This window comes from Pipistrellus hanaki (genome assembly GCF_964339955.1).
Source record: "Pipistrellus hanaki genome assembly, chromosome: 2".
In the NCBI taxonomy this organism is placed as follows: domain Eukaryota; kingdom Metazoa; phylum Chordata; class Mammalia; order Chiroptera; family Vespertilionidae; genus Pipistrellus; species Pipistrellus hanaki.
In genome coordinates this window covers 13,081,735-13,098,073 of record NC_140504.1, presented here as the reverse complement: position 1 = coordinate 13,098,073, position 16,339 = coordinate 13,081,735, and positions in this window count along the sequence as shown.

Below are 16,339 nucleotides of genomic sequence, written 5' to 3'. Positions count from 1 at the left end.
AGATACTGTATTTTTGTACTACTCAGTTCACTATAAAGTTTTCATTACTAGTTTACATTAATATGTAAATGATCTTTACGTGCATTTTAAATTGCCTGATTATTTAAAAAGGAAAGTATAACAGTGGTTATTTCTGAGTAGAAAGATTACAGTTGACTTATTTTTTGTACTAATCATCTAGAGTTTTTTTAATTTTATTTTTCAAAATGTATCTTTATTGTTGAAAGTAATATAGATAATAATAGAAAATAGTCAATTATCTCCCAGGGTCTCAGTTTTCTCATTTAGGTACTCCCCAAGTTTGTTTACTTCTTCATGAATTTTTACTGTTACAATTCTATTATTACCTTAATCTTTTTACTTAGTAGACCCTCCATTTAATATTCATCATGTTCATTAGGTCTTTGTAAACTAGCATATGGCTACAACTCATTGTTGTCTAAATGCCAGGAACAGTATTTCTATTTGTCACAGGTACTAGAAGTTAAATTTAATTAGCCAAGTTTTAAGGTAGAATAATTAAGACAGGTATCATTGCTGTCATTTGTTCAAGGTCACCTACAAGTAAGAAAAGAAAGTCATGCTGAAATCGGTTTGGCTCAGTGGATAGAGCGTCAGCCTGCGGACTGAAGGGTCCCAGGTTCAATTCTGGTTAAGGGCATGTACCTTGGTTGTGGGCACATTCCTAGTAGGGGGTGTGCAAGAGGCAGCTTATTGATGACTCTCTCTCATTGATGTTTCTAACTCTCTATCCCTCTCTCTTCCTCTCTGTAAAAAATCAATAAAATATATATTTAAAAAAAAATTTCCCAGGGTCCCTACCTCATCCAGCTCCAGGGAGCACCATTGGTGGTTCCCTAAAGGACATCAGACCCTCTGCTCTCACTACAAAACTGCTGTCAAGTCCTTCTGAATCTATCCCAACTCCTGACAGACAAACATGGCTAATGGCTTGGCCTTAGAGCATAGGGCTAAGTGTACAGGTGATCATGGACTATTTGCTTTTTCTATGAATTCATAAATAAGAGACAGTTGCTCTATCATTGGTATGGGAAAGGAAGCTACTGGTTTAGGATAGCGCTGTCATTACTTTCCCTAACTCAGAAAAATAACATTAAAATGAGAAAGCTGACCTGCCTGTGAATTCATTTTCAGACAGTTTTATTTTAGAAAAGCCACAATCAATGAAAGTTCTAGCATTCTTAGTGTGCCAGCCGCTTGCAGATATTAAGGTTCTTCACCTCTCCTGACTATGTTATGAGAGAGGCTAAATTCCCTGACTTCAAACTGCCACTGGAAATTTACCATGATCCTGGGGCTACACATCCTGACCCCCGGGAAATTTGCTTTTACTTTGACAAACTGAGATTTTTTCAACGCGATTGTAACAGCTGAGTGACCTTCCTGCTTCTGGAGAGAAAGTGTCTGTTTTAAACTCCTCAGGGGAGGGAAGCCCATGTCTTAAATTAGGGTCTAGTTTCTCATTCAGATACACCAAGTGATATGTTGGGGGGGGGGGGGAAGTGAGGGCAGAGAGGAAAAGTAAAGGATGCCATTTGCTTTATTTTTAATATTAAACTAGATGCCTGGTGCACGAATTCATACATGGGTGGGATCCCTCAGCCTGTCTGGAGATTGGGGCAGATCAAGGTCAATCAGGGCCACAGGAGGATGGCTGGGGGAGGAGCCAAGGGAGGTTGGCCAACCACAGGAGGTTGGCTGTGGGAATGCATTGACCACCAGGCAGTACCTGTGTTGAGTGTCTGGCCCCTGGTGGTCAGTGCATGACATAGCAACGGGTTGACCAGTCATTTGGTCGCTAAGGTTTTTATATATATAAATTTATTTATTTTTGGGGGGGGAGGGCTTATTAATAAGAGCATATAAATTTTAGGTGTAGATTTCTATGTTACAGGATCTGTATATTGCACTGTGTGCCTAACACCCAAAGTCTAATCATCTTCTGTCAGCATGTATTAGACTCCCTTCACCCCCTACTTCCCCACCCGCTTCCCTATGGCCATCATCTCAGGTTTAACCTCACGTAACAACTCTAAATGCCTTGTGCCTAAATATTTACAGAAAAAAGCAATTGTTTCAGGGACATGCATGAAATGCAAAGAGAAAAAAATCATAATTGGTACTACACTTATTCTTTTCTGACCTAATGTGCTTCAGTCCAATTATTTTACCTTTAAAGAGACATTGTGATTTGGTTCCAGACTTAAGAGAGGCACAAACAGTTTTGGTTTCCCGGTCCCTATAAAGTTATGTTCACATTATCTTGAAGCCTATTAAGTATGTGACAACATTATATCTAAAAACAATTTGCATACCTTAATTACAAATACTTCATTGCTAAAAAATGCTAACTGTAATCTCTACGTTCAGTAGGTGATCTTTTTGCTTGCCTCTTTATTGATGGCTGTTCACTGACTGATCAGGTTGATGTTTGCTAAAGGGTGGAGTGGCTATGGCAACTTCTTAAAATAAGATAACAATGAATTTTGCTGCATCAATTGACTCTTCTTTTCATGAAATGTCTCTATAGCATGGCCTGTTGATTGTTCAAATGTTACCACTTTAGAACAACTTTCAAAATTGAAGTCAATCCTCTCAAAACCTGTCTCTGGTTTATCAATTACTAGATGCCCAGCACACGAAATCATGTCTGGATAGGGTCCCTAGGCCTACCTGCAATCAGGGACATCTTCTGCCCACTTGCCAGTCTCTGGTTGTACCCTGCTGCTGCCACCCATCCTGGTTCCTCATGGTTCTCCTTTTGCCATCCTGGAATCAGAGCATGTGGGCCATTGGGAGAGAGAATGAGAGGAGGTTGATGCACCTCATATTGATGGATTGAGTAGTCATTCTGGTCGTTATACCCTTATGGTCACTAGGCTTTTATTATATAGGAAGTTTATTACTTTCTTTCAGGTATATTCTTCATATGCCTCTTCCTACCTCACAAATGGATCCTAGTCTTCAGTATGATATCTGCTTCAGCTTACTTTGCCCATAACAAAAGTTAATTGTGCACTTTTTTTCTGTAGATTTCCCTTGTAGTCTATTTGAAAAAAATGTCAAAATATATCTAGATTTGTTTCCTTCTACCTGTTCACTTAATTCAGGAAGGTGCTTTTTTTTTTTTTCCTAATCAAACTTTAAAAGTAAATATGGCTCTTATCACAGCCATGAAAAGAGATTGTAATGTCGTCCTAGGCAATTATGAGGAATCTCTTATTTTTAGACTTATAAAGGAGAGTGTCTGGCATAGTTTAATGCTGAAAGACAAATTTCTATAATTGTCCAAGTCTATAAAATTGCTACAAAGTCCACTATAAGGCAAAACTGAAGAACTAAAACTTGCCTAATGGTGAAGTGGAGATGGGTAGAGAAAGATGAGAGTTTAATTGAGACTAAGATTCAAGAAGATTTGTATAAAATTAGAATTAAAATTCAGGAATATACAGGGGGAAATAATATAAAACTTCTAAACCAATGAGACAGTTATCATATCTCAAAGATAATTTGACATAATAGTTCTTTGGATTTGGATTTCTTACTTTGATAACATAAATACCATTCACTGTCTGCCAAAGAGAAGGAAAAAAATTGACTATTCCTTCAGAAAAGTGTCTGCTGAAAAGACTGAGGATATAAAACACATATTGTGCCCAGTACGTATTTAATAAGAGTTATCAAAAGAGTATTTTGAAGAGGAGAGTACTTCAAGTTCTAGAATTCATTCTAAATACCTAAGCATGCCAATAAAATATTTTTACTAAAATTAAGATGATTTTAATATGAAATATTAAAATTTTTTTAAAAGAGTTATCTTTCACACACACACATACTCCCTTCCACTGTCACTCCCTCTACCTCTATCCCTCTTTTTTTTTTCTCTCTCTCTCCTTATCAATATGTACATATAATGCTGTACATACTCATGTCTACATCTGGATCCCTTGGAAATCTCAGACCATGTTAACAGAATGAAATTTAAAAAAAAAAAAAAAGCTGAAAAGGCCAAAACTGGTTTGGCTCAGTGGATAGAGCGTCAGCCTGTGGACTGAAAGGTCCCGGGTTTGATTCCGGTAAAGGGCACATACCTTGGTTGCAGGCACATCTACAGTGGGAGGTGTGCAGGAGGCAGCTGATGGATGTTTCTCTCTCATCAATGTTTCTAACTCTCTATCCCTTTCAATTCCTCTCTCTGTAAAAAATCAATAAAGTATGTTTAAAAAAAAAAGCTGAAAAGAAAAAAATAGATTTTTAAAATAATAATGCAAAAGGGGATACATACATTCATTAATTCATCAAATACTTATTGAGAACCAATTATGAACTGGGTATGCAGCTAGATTATTTTAATTAAATGGCAAACAGACACAGAGGTTTCTTACCCATAGAGCCCAGGGTTTAGAGAGTAAAACAGTACTCAGTTTACCATACAAAAATAAAAATATCACATGCTATAGTTATCTCTATAAAAAAAAGAAAAAGATGAATTATCTTATTAGAGCCTGAATGTAGGATGTGACTTGATCATAGTCATCACAGAGGAACCAGTGACTGGGCTGGGAAATAAATAAAAATAATAGCTATTAACTAGAGAGAAAGGAAAGTAGTTGTAGCCTACAGATCTGCTTATGCCCGTAAAGATCCTGCTTCAGAAGGGAGATGGTATTTAAGCAGGTGAAAAAAAGATGGGAATGCTGGGGCACATAAAGAAAGCAGAAGTGTAATGGGGTTGAGATCATATTTATGATATGCAATGGCTTGAGGACTCACTTTTCAAGGGTATGACCTGTGTCTGAAATCAATAGGAAGCTGGAGATTAATTGACTGAATTTGGTAACAAGATCAGAATCCTATTTGAAAATGAACAATCTGTTTTATGATGTGTGGAGAGTGAATTATAGGGGGGCAAGATTAAATTAAAAGGAGGACCCTGCAATATTTCAGATGAAGAAGTTGTTGGTGGTAAATAGATAAAGAGAGAAGATAACTTGATGCACAATTCTGAGGTAAAATTGACAGGGCATGGTCAAGGATTAATTATTAAATAGTTTGGTAAGTAATCTAAAAACTTTCTAGGTTTCTAATTTGTTTAAAATTTATGAATGGAGATACAACAAAGGGAGGCCATGTTGTAAACAAAGAAGACAAATCATGATTTCAGTTGGAAATATATTAAATCTGAGTTCCATTTATGCTAATCAAGCAAAAATATCAAGTGCACAGTTGATATGAAAATTATAAGATTAGAGTAGTGGTTAGATGCAGAGATTTTTAAAAAGTGAGGAATATGAATATAGACAATACAATATGAGTTCTGTGCATTAATACTATAACTTGATGGATATCAACCAAGGAAGTTTGGAATTTTGCAAAGGATCAGGAAGGACATTGTTGCTCAATTCTGTTTGTTTAGGCTGAAATGTAATCCACTTCAAACCCTGATCTTCTGGTTCAGTGGAAGAAAAACTTAACCGAGACAAATGACGAAGAGTCTAAACCAAAGAACTAAAGAAAGAAGTGCATCCCTATAGAGAAAATTGACCAGAAAGGTTTGCAACAATGGAGGAAGAAAGTGACCATAGAGAAGGAACTTCCTTTTATCCATCTGAGTTGAATTTAGATATGAACATTTTATTCAAAGAAAAATTGAAGAAGGCTCTTGATACCATCTTTAAGTCAGAGAGAGAAGGGAGGAAAGTTTGATCATTTCTTAGGCCTATGGAATGTACTTTGCTTTCTTCTAAACTTTAAGAGAAAGTCTTTTGGGGTGCCAAGCTGTAGGAAAATTGACCTGAAATGAAGCTTGTAAATTTAAATTTGTAGCCAAGTATACTATAGTACTGAATCTGAATTAAAGCGAGCGCGCGCGCGCACACACACACACACACACACATACACACACACACACACATATATATATATATATATATATATATATATATATATATATATATATATATATGCCTAAGTGACCCTTATGACTAGTCAGCAGATTGACTGCTGAGGACTATGATGCACATTGACCACTAGGGGGCAGATGCTTAAACGCAGGAGTTACCCACTGGTGGTCAGTGCATTCCTGCATTCCCTCCCCCCAGCTGGCCAAGGGTCCCCCACCTATGCACAAATTTGTGCACTGGACCTCTAGTATAAAATAAAATAAAATCAGCAGAACATCATGGCAAGTAAACAAACGTACAAAAATGAGAAAAAGCAATATTGTGCTTGAGATGAACTCACTCAGGAAACAAATATGAAGAAGGAGAGTGATTTTAACTCTAGAACTTCGCTCATAATTTGACAGGGATCCTTGAACAAAACTGAGTCTCCCCCCACCCCACCCCGCCTTAGATTTTATCATATAAGGCCCTATAGAAAATATCCAAAGCGAAGCCGCTCACCGACAATGGTATAATGGGTTGTATAAGAGTTTTGTCCAAAACATAACAATTTACAAACTAGATTTGCTTCTGAAAAAGAGAAATAGATTTTTGAGCAACACTGTGACAGTGTGGGAGGCCCCAAAGCAACAGATATGGCCCAGGAAGCACCAGCTGACTGAACTAGTATTAAGGAATAAAGAATATATCAAGTGATAAGCCCTGTGTCATAGGAAGGGGCTGGTCTGATAAGATTAGTGCCCTTGTAACAAAAGACATTAGATATCATCTATCTATATCAATATCTATATCTATATCTATATCATCTATATCTATATCTATCCATTTATCCATCTCTTTATCTCTATCTCTACCTATATCTCTATCTCTATCTCTCTCTATCTCTGTCTATCTCTATCTCTATCTAATCTAGATCTATCTATGATCTATCTCTTTATCTCTATCTCTATCTCTATCTCTATCTCTATCTCTATCTCTATCTATTTTTATCTACACAATCTGTCCATGTCTATGTCCGTGTCTATGTCTATGTCTATGTTTATGTCTATGTCTATGTCTATGTCTATCTATAATCTATATCTCTCCCCCATGTGAGGATACATTTAGAAGGTGGCCAATTATAAACCAAGAAGAGGTTTTCAATAGGCCATATTGGCATGCTGATCTGAAACTTCCAACTTCCAGAACAGCATAAATTTTTATTATTCAAGCCACCCGATCTATGGTATTTGTCATTCTAGCCCAAGCTGACTAAGCCAGAATCTTTACAAAGGAAACTTAATACAAACTTCAAAGAATCATTTCCAACTGAGTCACAGCATGTGCTGTTTAGTTCTAGCAATGAGCTGTGACACATGTAAATGTTGTCTACCAGGGAAACTCACTAGACTCTCAATGCCCAGGGTTTTCACTGGGGGTTGATTATGTAGGCACCCTCTGCCGAGCATGTTTCAAAATACCAGCCTCCAAGATGGAAAGCAGGTATTCAGTATAAAACACATTATTTGTTCAAACAGTCTAGGCAAAGTAAGCCATGCTTATTAGTTTGTGGAATGATGAGAACTCTCCCTAAATCTCAGGTGCCAGCCAAGGGCATTTCTGGGAATAGCAGTCTCCTGCCTGCTGTGCTAAGACTTCTCTGCATATATCCCAACGGGGACTGTACCAGGCACAGAAAACTAAGGAATTCTACAGGAGAAGAAAAATGAAAGATACATCTGAATGGTGCACTGAAGATAAGAAAACAAAATGACAATGCAAAATTCATGAGAGCCTGAGAAACACTGACAGTTGTGTAAGCTTCTCAGCCTTGAGGTGATGACTGGGGTGAAAGCCAAGACTGCAGCACTACCTGTACTTGACTGGTTGCTGGCATTCTATGAGGGGTTTGACAGCAGAGAAATTGCCAAGAAAACATATGTACAGTGCGAGACCATCTGGCATAAGATGTTGAAAATAATTTTAGTTTTGTAATAATATGATGATATTATTTGCAAAGGGCAGTGCAGGGAGACTGAGGAATGAGACTAAGAAACAAGGAATGACCAAGAACCTGTAGGTGGGACTCACGTTACTTAAGTTACTAGGTTGTTTTATCCATAATCTCTGGCTATTTAGGAACCTGAGAGCTTCCTTCCAAGATTCTCCTTTAATGTTAGAGTTAATTGGCTTTTGTTGATATGATGATTTATTTTCTTTCTGGAATATTCTCCTTAGGCATCTTAGCCTCATAGAAGTAGTTAGGAAAGGTTACCTTCAATTTTTTGTTTTTCGGTATATCAGAAGATTTGTGCAAGATTGGGATTATTTCTTTTTTAAATAGTTGGAAGAATTCACTATTAAACCCATCTGGTTCTAGAGTTTCCTTGTGGGTACTTTTTAAAAATAACAAATTTAATTTCTTTCACAGATGCCTAATTACTGAGATTTTATATGTCATCACATAACTTTGGATAAATTGTATTTGTAGAGATATTTATTCATTTTAACTAAATGATCAAATTCTGCTGCTCAAAGTTTTTCACAGAGTCCTTTTATTAGTGTAGATCTACACTTATCCTCACTTTTCCACTTTTATTTTTATTATTCTGTTGTGATTTTTTGCTTTGATCAATCTTGTTGAGGATTTCTGAAATTGATTCATCTTTTCCTTTTTTTTTTTTTCTCAAAGTTCTAACTTTTGGGTTTGTCATATTCTCCATTCTACATTATTTAAAATTTTTCATGCACTACTGTTTTGGTCTTTATTATTCTTTTCTTTTTTTCACACTATTTTTTCCTAATATAGAAAGTGAAGTTGTTGATTATCACCTTTTCTTCTTTCTTATATACGCAAGTAAGGCTATATCCCCTTTAATCATTATTTTCATTGTAGTTAACAAGTTTTGGTATGTCATATTTTATTATAATTCATTTAAATAATTTTCTAATTTTATGCTGACTTCTTATTTGATCTTATTAGTATGAGCATGTTAATTGCAATCTTCAGACCTTTGTTATTCTTCCTTATTTTTGTGTGCTTTTCTTTAAACTAGGTAGAGACACTCCAGATAAAGTCAAAATCCTTTCAGTTGGGTGATTCTAATTTATACCCAGATTTGTGATGATTCAGTTGAGAGAAAGTGTCTTGGCCATTGATGTACATAATTTTTAAATGAATGAGAGTAACCCATGTATGTCACACATTTATAATAAACACACATATTTGGATGGGGATGCTGTGCAGCATAATCCATTAATACTTAAAAAAAAAAAACACCCACCAACAACAGGAAAGTGTTTTCAGTAAATAAAATCATGTATTAGCATGTTCCTTTCATAGATAATTATTTTTTAATCTGATATGGTAGCATTTCATAAATGTATCTGAGGAAAGTGGAAAGGGAGCATGATAGCACCAGTAAATTTAACTTTATATTTCAACATTTTGACAAAAAAAACACAAACAAATTTCAAATATTATTTGCTAGTTATCATATGATTCACAGGATGATTTCCTTATGAATTAGTTAGCTCACCAAATATTCTCAGATTATGTTTGGATGTAACTCATCATTATAAAATAGCGGGAGGGAGAGAGAGAGAAAGAGAGAGAGAGAGAGCAAAATCACAAACAAAAAGTAAATAAGAAATGGCAAACTGGAAGCCTAAGGGCCAAATTTGGCCCTCAGATATTGTTTATATATAGAATTTTAAAAAAGTACTTAACATTTTTAAATTGAGAGATGCTATATAAACATAACAATAATAATTATTTTGAAATAGTTGACATTTGACCAACCCAATGCAATAATTTTGTGTGAGCCTCATAGCCTTCATTGTTGGGATAAGCATCTGGATCCTACTGTATTTCCCCAAAAATAAGACATCCTCTGAAAATAAGACATAGTGCAACTTTGGGAGAAAAAATTAATATAAGACACTGTCTTATTTTAGGGGAAAAAGGGTAGTAGCTTCACCTACATAAGTTTCCTGCCTGGCCAAGGCAGGGAGATAGCTGTAATCTCTACTGTAAATAAGTTCTATGATCTTAAGCATCTGAACCATCATTATCTATTCTGTGTCTTATTTGGAGTGTGTTTAGGGGCTGATTAGATATTCTTGTAGATCACGCTAATAAAATAGCTAGTGGAATTTTAATTAGTTTAAAATTAAATTTGAGTTTTTACTAATTAAAAAAATGATTTAATGTAGATGAATAATGCAATCCTAACTGTGGTGTTATGGCATCAGGAATAGGAGTGAAATGGGAATGAACAAAAGGGCAAGAGGAAGAAACTGAGACTTAGTTTTGTGCTCTAAAGAATTTCCTCTCTTCCCCAAGCTCTGGGTCTTTCTTTGAATCAGAGAAGCAAGAGATAGTTAGCCATTGTGAACAACGAGTGTACATGTTATGTGGGTGGCCAGGAGTGGCAGGAATTCAGGGTCTATGCTACATTACACTGTTCAATTTCAAAAGAACTTAATGGTAGTTTCTGAAGTAACTTGTCATTTTAGAAGTGCCCTTTTTCGTGGAATCAGAATGAGTTTAGAGGGAACCAGAAAAAAGTTGACTTGATCAGAATCCTCTGAGTCAAGAGGAATCAAAGTTATGACATCATTCTGCCTAGAAACAGTGTAAATCCAATAATCTACCATAAAGATTCATTTTCACAGAGGTAGTTAAGTTGCCCAGCATCTGTAGCAGATTAAAAAGTCTTTGACATTTTTTAAGGTGACAAATAATTCCTTGTGGAAGTAATTTGATTCTCCAGATACAGAGATGCATACAAGACAAAATAATTTGGAAAGACTTTTGACCTAAAAGAAAATGAGTTACCTGATTTTTCTGAGTCCATGTAGATTATGTGATGGGCTTTGCCTGAACAAAACCCAGTAGCAATATTTTAAGTACCAGCTGCTCTTTATTCCACTAAAATAAATGGATGAGACCAAGTCATGTTTTCAATGTAAGACAGAAAGAAACTTAATTGAAAAATGTATGAAAATACTGTAGATATGTAGACAGAAAGCTGATACATGGAAGAGGGCTTCTGTCTTTGAATCTTATGGGTAAAGAATAATTTATTTTTTATTCAATGCAATTAAACTTAGCTGCCAGAAAACAAAAGAATCAAAAAATGCCTGTTACAATGCATTTGCTAAAGTAATCTTTGCAAAATAGCATTGATAAAACTTAAACATTCATTATAATATAGTTTCTTCCACCTTAATTTTATGTAATTCGCAAATATATCTAGACTAGAGGCCCAGTGCACAAAATTCATGCACTGGGGGAAGGTCCCTCAGCCCAACCTGCACCTTCACACAATCCAGGACCTCTCTGGGGATATCTAACTGCAGGTTTAGGCTCAATCCCACAAGAATCAGTCTAAAGTGGCAGATGGACATCCCTCTTGTAATCCAGGACCTCTGGTTCCTAACCATCCATCTGCCTGCCTCATCACCCCTAAGCATGTTTGCCTCTCTGCCTGATTGCCCCTAACCACTTCTGTCTTGGCCCCTGCTGCTGAACTTTGTCTGAAATGACATCCAGAATGATATCTGGAAGGTTGTTTGGCTGTTCAATCTAATTAGCATATTATGCTTTTTTATTATAGACAAGGAAACTTTTTAATAATTCACTAAAACTGTATTTTCTAATCTAGAAATTCCTTGGATAAACTATTGAAGGTTTCCACAGATTTTAGTATCTTATTTTTTTACCTCCTGGAACCCAAAAAGCATTTATTGTGAAGAAATGTTATGAAATTGTATGAAGGAATACATAGAAATACTACATACATATAATATACTTATCATTTACATTTCTTATTTGCATATTTACATAATACACAGATAGATACTATAATACACATAATACACAGATTATCTTAAGAAATGTCTTATCTTTTTTATATAAATTTATTCTATTACATTTCTATATCAATTCTATATAAATTTTTCATATGATGAAATGCACAGATGACCTTGATACTTAAATATATAATTGAAATTTTCCCCTTCTATCCAGAAAAAGAAGCAGTTCTAATTGGGGATAGAGATGTCTACTTTTCCATGACCCACTTTATAACTGTATTTCTAGCCCATTAAAACAGTTTAGCAGAAGTTTAAAACTACTACCAAATAAAGATGGATCATACACTTTTAAGTATTTAAGAGGAATCCTCAATCAGTCTCTACTGGCATTTGCAAGCACTTTTTCATTCGAGGAAAATTATTATTTGTATCTTTCTTGGTTTTTAAATTTACACTGCTAGTGAACAATAAAAGCAATCAAAACAGGTGAGCATTACTCTAACTTAATTCTAAGGAAAATCATTTCTTGTAAGATAGCTTCTTTTTAGTGTGAAAATTTTTACGGGCTTTTTATATAAGAACTAGAGGCCTGGTGTATGGTCCTTCAGCCCCGTTTGCATCCTCTCACATACCCTTTGGGGTATGTCCATAGGGAGAAGGCCTAAGCTGGCAGTCAGACTCCCCCTGAGAGGTCCTTAGCGTTGCTGAGGTGGGAGAGGTCCTGCCACCACTGCTGTGCCAGCCAGCCCTGAAACTAGCTTCTGGCTGAGTAGTGCTCTCCTGCATTGAGCGTCTGCCCTTGGCGGTCAGTGCAAGTCATAGTGACCAGTTGTTCTGCTGGCCAGTCAATTTGCATATAGAGTTTTATAATATAGGATATTTTAGGGAAGGGATGTGGAGCCTGGGGAGATACGTCTTCAGCAGTCCAAGGATTTTTTATTATAATATTTTCCTGGAATTTTCCATAGCTTGGACCCTTTATTTTTCATATATGCTTTTACTGATTTTTAGAGAGAGGGATAGAGAGATAGAAACACCAATGAGGGAGAAACATCATCCATCTGCTGTCTCCTGAATGCCCCCTACTGAGGTTTGGGCCTGAAACTCGAGCATGTATCCTGACCAGGAATTGAACCAACAACCTCTTGGTTCATGGGTTGAAGCCAAACCACTGAGAAACACTGGCCTGGCTTGTTTTTAATTGATATTTGATTTTTATCATATGTCAGAGCCAGCAGCAAGAGCACCACACACCCGCTCTAAGTCCATGTATTCTTCCAAATTTTCCCATTCAACTACACTAGGGCTGGTTTCTACTTGACCCCTGCCCACACTACTAACTGTTGGGAACCTAGTCCAAGTTCCTCCTTTATTCTCTGCTCACTAATAACAGGTGTTGGGTCTGAGCCCCTCTGCCTGGGGCTGGACCTCCTAGGACACTAGGTCTTAGATGGAGAAGCCATGAGAGGTTGTGGGTATATAAGAATTAGTCTTGATTGCTGAAGCCAATGGTCATATAGCCATCAGTTAAGAACAGTCCTCACAGCAAAGTCCATACAGGAAAGCCGGATACCAGCTGGTGAATACTTATCTTTCCCACAAAGCTGAGTACACAGTGGTATATCAGTCTCTATACCCACAGTTCTTATCTGAGCAGTCACATGCTTGCCTCCTAGACTCACTGTACCACACTGTAGGGGTTCCTGAGTTCTCTGGCCCAGCAGCTTCTCCAGTCTCTCCTGCCCTGCTGCTTTCTAGCAGACTTCTTCACACATTCCACCCAGCAATCTTCTCACTCCAGCCTACTCCAGCCAACTAGTTGGTCAATAACTTACTTTTATACCATTTAGACAGAGAAGGCTTCATGCCAATAGTTCCATCAATCATATTGGCTACTGAAGGGTACAGTGTAAGGTGAGAGTGCTTTGGCCCTGCAGTTTTTCATGGTATCTTGGCCTGATTAGGATTCCCAGGCTCAGCATCCTTGAACATTCTGATTAGGCTCCTGCCCAGAGCAGTCCTTTGGCCATTCTAGTGTATTGATAACAAAGCCTCTGTGCTCCCATTGGCCCATACTATCCAGTAACTAAGTGTGGTTCCCACACCATATCAACATGATTACCATTTGACATGATTAAAAATTGACAGCTGTATTGGAAAAGCTAGAAAATCAACCAAACAACAAATACAAAATGAAATATACATATGGTATAATACAGGTAAGAGAAAAATCTTTAATTCATCTAGTTATTTTTTTAATATATTTTATTGATTTTTTTTTACAGAGAGGAAGGGAGAGTGATAGAGAGTTAGAAACATCCATGAGAGAGAAACATCGACCAGCTGCCTCCTGCACACCCTTACTGGGCATGTGCCCGCAACCCAGGTACATGTCCTTGACCAGAATTGAACCTGGGACCCTTCAGAATGCAAGCTGATGCTCTATTCACTGACCCAAACTGGTTTCAACTAGTGTTTTTTTTTTGTTTGTTTGTTTGTTTTTGTTTTTTGGGTTTTTTTTTTTTGTTTTTTTTTTTTTTTTAAAGAAATGAACACAGGAAAGTAAATGTAATAAAGGTACAGAGGCATTGTGGGAATGGAAAAACTTATATATTGATAATAACATGTAATTTGTTTTGGCTGGAGCAAGGGTATGAGTGGTGGATTGTAAGAAATGGGTTAACTGAGCCATCTGAGATTAGATATAAAGTTATTAAAGAACAATTATTCCAGCAGTGGTCAAGCATGGATGGATTGGAGGAAAGTAAAACTTCAGGCAAAGAAAAGTAAGGCAAAGATAAAGGGGGTAAGGGGAAGTCAGAAGGTAAGTATGCTACAGGGATAAGAAGTAGAATAGAGTGGATTTGAATGTGAAAAATACAGAAAAATACAAACAATGCCTTAGGCAACAGGCTGATTGGGTTTAGTGGTGACTCACTTGGAGGCAGATTACAAAGGAAGAGGAATACATTCTGGAGGGAAAATAAGAATACTAAATTTTGTTCCACCAATGTGGCTCAGTTATTGAGCATCAATCCATGAACCAAGAGTTCACTGGTTTGTTCTCTGGTCAGGGCACATGCCCTGGATGGTTGTGGGCTCAATCCCCAGTAGGGGCATGTAGGAGGCAGCCAAGTGATTTTTCTTTCTCATCAATATTTCTATCTCTTTTCCTCTCCTTCCATTCTTTCTAAAATCAAAAAATAAAATATTTTAAAAGAATATTTTAATCAAGATTTCAATATGATCTCTAAATGAATAGTCAGTTGTGAAATTCAAAACATTTAATAATGGATACAGCACATGCAATGGTTAATCAGAGTGGATGTTGGTTAATTCCCTGGAGTAGAGTCCTGGAGGCTCCCAGATGGAGTGGGCAGCAGGAAGAGTGAGAGGGGCTTAACTGCTGGATGGTTGGAAGGTCCATCATACCTTGGTTGGAGCAGGCTCACCAGTCCAAAAAGATGGTACCTACTCTCACCTCTCTGGTCTGTCTGTCCCTTTCTGTCCTACAGAGAGGGGGAAAAAAGGGGAGGGGATAGCAATTCTAACAGGCTCATGCAACGTATTTCATAGCCATCCTGGTGGACCAGGATGGATACCAGGATGGATATGTAGAGCTGCATTTTAGGAGAGCTACTGGATTGGGATAGAAATTTGGGAGACTTTTTCCTTTGCACTAGTTCGCAGAGTCCTTTGTATGAATAGGCCCCCTACTCTTTCTATTGAATAATTGAATAATACTTTTACTCAATTTCTTATGGGCTTATTTCCCAAAGAACATGAGATACCCCTTTCTCCTTGCCTTGCACTAAATTAATTAAATGCTTCTATTACATGAAAGTGTCAAAGGAAGAATTTTTTTTTAAACCCCAAGATAGACACACTCATAAGGAGTTTTAAGCAATATTCTTTTAATTTTCTTCTTGGGATAATACTGAGTAATGAATGACAAGATATTATCTATGTTAGTTTCTTAATGATTTTTTTTAATAATTTGATTTTTTTTCTTTAATTTTTTAAAGAAAATAAGACCTGGGATATCTATACTCTCAGTATGTCTCAGAGTGTCAAGTACTGTGAAGTGTTAGATTTTATCTCTCTTACAAAATAATACGTTAGCCTGCCACTGTTGTATAGTTTCATGGATGCTTGCAGAATATGTGACACTCCTGGGTGAGGTAACATGACTTTATTAATCACATTTCCAACAGTCAGAGTATAAGCATTTTCTTAAATCTCAGCAAGTTCCTCAACTTCCAATTCCCTCATGGCATACAAATATGTCTGAATGAAACTTGCACATAAGTGAGTTAACAGTAGAGAAACCCTAATTTAGGAAACCTAATTTTTATGCCATAAATACTATTTTACTGTACTAGAAGTTAACAAATACACCCTTTGCATTGAATAGAGATATTATTTCTATGTTCCAGGGCTCTTCACTTTTCAAACAACATTGATTGAAGCCTAACCCAAGATCTAGATAAATGAAAGAGATCCATAGATGAGCACCTCCCAACAAAGGCTCTCCCTCATTTTTTAATATATTTTATTGTGTTTTTACAGAGAGGAAGGGAGAGGGATAGAGAGATGGAAATATTGATGAGAGAGAA